This window comes from Notamacropus eugenii, chromosome 3, assembly GCF_028372415.1.
Source record: "Notamacropus eugenii isolate mMacEug1 chromosome 3, mMacEug1.pri_v2, whole genome shotgun sequence".
In the NCBI taxonomy this organism is placed as follows: domain Eukaryota; kingdom Metazoa; phylum Chordata; class Mammalia; order Diprotodontia; family Macropodidae; genus Notamacropus; species Notamacropus eugenii.
This window is the reverse complement of record NC_092874.1, coordinates 162,686,564-162,690,717: the sequence shown is the minus strand read 5'-3', so window position 1 is coordinate 162,690,717 and position 4,154 is coordinate 162,686,564.

The following is a 4,154-nucleotide window of genomic DNA, read 5'->3' as shown; positions in this document are numbered from 1 at the left end:
AAGGGAGACAGACTGGAGACAGTGAGATCAGTTAGAAAGCTACTAAATTAGTCTATGTGAAAATCAATGAGGAACTGAACTAGGGTGCTGGCAGTAGCAATAAAGAGAAATGAAAACAAATTAGAAAGGCAAAAAGACCAGACTTGGTAAGTTATCATATGCTGAAGACATTAGGGAGAGGAAAATCTAAGGGATGAAATCAGAGATTTAGAGACCTAGTGCCAGACTACCTTGCAGAATGTAGTAGAAAGAGGGCTAGATTTTGGAGTCAAAGAACTTGGTTCAATTTTTACCTCTTCCCTTTACTAGCAGTGTGACCTTGGAAAATGTTCAACTTCTCAATTTTCCTCATCTGTAACAATGAAAGGGTTGAACCTCTAAGGTCCCTTTCACTTCTCCATATATGCATCTGAGATAGTAATAACAAGAACAGAAATAGATAAATTGGAGGGGTAGAGCTGGTTTTAGAAAGATTATAATGAATTCAGTTTTAGACATACTGAATGTCGGGTCTTTCAGTGAAACTAATTGACTCCCCTAATACCCATTTGGAAATGTCAGATACCTTCTCATAGTTGGAAATATGGAATTGTGCTTTGGGGGAAAGAAAGTGAGTTTGGACATGGATATTTGGGTCATCTGCATCTCTGTGGGGAGATTTATAAGGAGTGGTGGAAAAGGATGATAATGGCAAAGGCTAGTTAGTTGAGAGCAAAGAGAAAAAAGACAGAATAAAGAAGGGAGGGGAGGGGAAGGAAAGGGAGAGAGAGAGAGAAAGAGAGAGAGAGAGAGAGAGAGAGAGAGAGAGAGAGAGAGAGAGAGAGAGAGAATGAATGAACGAATATATGTTAAATCTGGGAGAAGTGATATCCATAATCAATGAGGCCAGAAGGAAAGTTATGATTAGAAATCGGGATTTTTTCTTAACTCTGCTATTCCACTCTCTAGTGGGAATAGGAGTTTCTAAAGATTTGAAATATTGGTGAATGCCATAGCCTGCTACACAATGTGTGAAGGACAGAAGTTTCATGTGGTCAAGGTTAAGGAGCTCTGTGGGTCATTGGTACAAATCCTAGAGATGCTTTTTGGTCCTACTTGTTTCTTGCTTATCCGTATTCTTTTCTACCATGAGTCTTGGTGATTGATCTGCTTCATTCCCTTTGCACTGCTACCACCTGTGGCTTCCAACAAGGGTTTACTTCCTTGGCCACTATGGAATAGAATAGTCATTTTACAGTAAGGTTTTCTAAGGGATTTTACCATTAGCATCAAAAAGGAAAACAATTTAAAAATTTAAAATATCCCTTCTTTACCTTCCCACTCATTAGTTTCACCACTATTATTTTTTCTTTTATTTTAATCTTATGGGAAAAGAAAAATAATTGATAATAATGAGTTTCTATACACAAAGGATTGAGGAAAGATTTGCTTTCAACTTAAGTAAAAACCAAAGACCAGTATTTCATAACAAGAACTTGTGTAGGGTAAATCTGACAGATTGAGAAGAGGATAGGATCTTTTGCACAAGGGCTGAGGAGATGGAATACTAAAGGGATTTATTTTTATTTTTACTGATGTCTTCTGTATTTATAGCACCTGACTTTCCTTTCTGCTATACCTTTCTGCTCCCCTGCCTAATGAGGCATCTCTTGTAACTAAGAATTTTAAAAAAAGAATATCAAAAGGTGTTCATCATAATTAGCCAACTCATCAGTTGAGTGTAAAATGGCAGCATTTGGCTTAGGGGTTCACAACCTATGGCTCATCAGTTAAAAAAATTGATAAATGTATTTCAAAATAATTCATCAAAAAAACACATTGAAAAAGTTACCATAGGCTTCACCAAGACTGATAAAGGGATACATGATAGTCATATTTTTTTTTTACAGAGTAGTAACTATTCTATTATTTTTATGCTCCATAATTTTGTAGTAACATGCTAGGGTTATTTCATTATCGTTGTTGTCATCATCACTATCATCTTCTTGTCATCATCATCAGGCATTGGTTAAATGTTTACTATGTACAAGACATTGTGCTAAGAAGTGGAAATAAGAGATTGTACCAGTGCAGAGCCTGCCATGGCAAAGCTGAACAGGAAGCCCCTGGTGGTCTGAAGCAGCAGCCCCACTGTGGAATCTCAAACATATCAGACCAGGAAGGGAATCAAATGGAACTGAGTAAAAGAGAACCCCAGGCAACTGCAGCAGCTGTTCCTGAGCCTATCAGCCCACAGATTAAATGTCAGTAAGTAACCTACTTGAACTTCTAGGAGCCAAGATGGTGGAGTAACTGGCAAATGCTCTACCCCTCCAATTGTTGACCTTGAAAAACCCATAGAATATTTCCCAAGGAAAAATCCAGGAACAGTGGGGTAAATAGCCTATGAGGGTAGGAAAAACACAAGGTGGGGGGGGGGGTCTCTCTAGCTGTGGTTGAAGGGGACCAGTATAGGACCAGATCTGTCCCAGACAGCCACACCTAGTGATCCAGTAGGAGATCCTGAGCCTCAGGGTGGTGGAGGCTACAATAGTCAACACCAGGACCCCAAGCATGCCTCAGAACAGCCAGGGGAATAAGGAAGACACTAGACAAACTGGGTTCACCAAGCACTGAGCCTGCCTGTGCTTAGGAGAGGAGACCTGCTGTGACCTGACCACCCTACCCCCACACTTAGTGCAGCTAGCTCCAGGCTAACTCTGGAATCTCAGAAAAACTTCTCTTGGCCTCTACTTTGTCACATCAGTCAGGTCAGCACCAGGTAAACTACAGCATTCTAGCTTCTAGCTGAAAAGAACCAGTGGCCACAATATGAAAAACCTCAAGTTCTAACACAATAACAGTGGGATAGAGACTCCTGTGCCCCAGAAACAGAGATCTACTTTAAAAGCCAGGAAAAGGGCATTTATCATGAGCAAGAATCAGAAAAGATAGCACTATAAAATATTTCTATGAAGACAAGGACCAAAATATAAATACCAAAGAGAGCAGCTTTGAAACTGTACAACCATCTGAAACTTCAGAAGGAAATATGAACTGGTCTGAAGTCCAAAGAGCATTCTTGGAAGAGATCAAGAAGAATTTTAAAAGCCAAATTAGGGAAGTAGAAGAAAAACTGTCCAATGGCTTTAAAAATATGAAAAAGGAAATCATGGAAAAATTTAAAAGGAAAACTGGACTAATGGAAAAGGCAGCAAACCTAACTGGGAAAATAGGACAAATGGAAAAGGAAGTACAAAAACTAACTGGAGAAAATAACTCCTTAAAAGGAAAAATTGAACAGATGGAAAAGGAGATGCAAAAGTTAACTGAAGAAAACAATTTGATAAAAATTAGAATTGGGCAAGCTATGGGACATCAAAGATGAGTCAAACAGTATCTAAAGAATGAAAAGATAGAAGAAAATGTAAAATATCTAATTGGATAAAACAGCTGACCTAGAAAATAGATCCAGGAGAGAAAATCTAAAAATTATTGGTCTACCAGAAAGTCATAATGAAAAAAAAAGAGCCTGGACAATATCTTCCAAGAAATCATAAGGAAAACTGCCCAGAAGTCCCAGATCCAGAGAGCAAAATAATCATCAAAAGAATCTACCATTTACCTCCTGAAAGATATCCCAAACTAAAAACACCAATGGATATCATTGCCAAATTCCAGAACTATCATCTGAAGGAGAAAATACTTCAGGAAGCCAGAAAGAAACAATTCAAATATCATGGAGTTATAGTCAGGATCACACAGGACCTGGCAACTTCTACATTAAAAGACTGAAGGAATTGGAATATGATGTTCCACAAGGCAAAGGAGCTGGGACTACAACCCAGGAGCAGTTACTCAGCAAAATTGAGTATAATATTTCAGGCAAGGAAATGGGCATTCAATGAAATAAAAGATTTCCAGACCTTCCTGATGGAAAGGTCAGAGCTCAATAGAAAATTTGATCTTCAAACACAAGTCTCAAGACAGGCATAAAAAGGTAAATAGGGGAAAAACATGTTATTCAATATGGCCAGATTGTTTACATTCCTATAAGGGAAGGTTATACTTGTTAATCTTGAGAATTGTATATTTATTATGATATATAAAAGGAATATACATAGATAGAGGGAGTGAGTATAAAGCAAATGATGTCATGATAAAAATGTGATTTC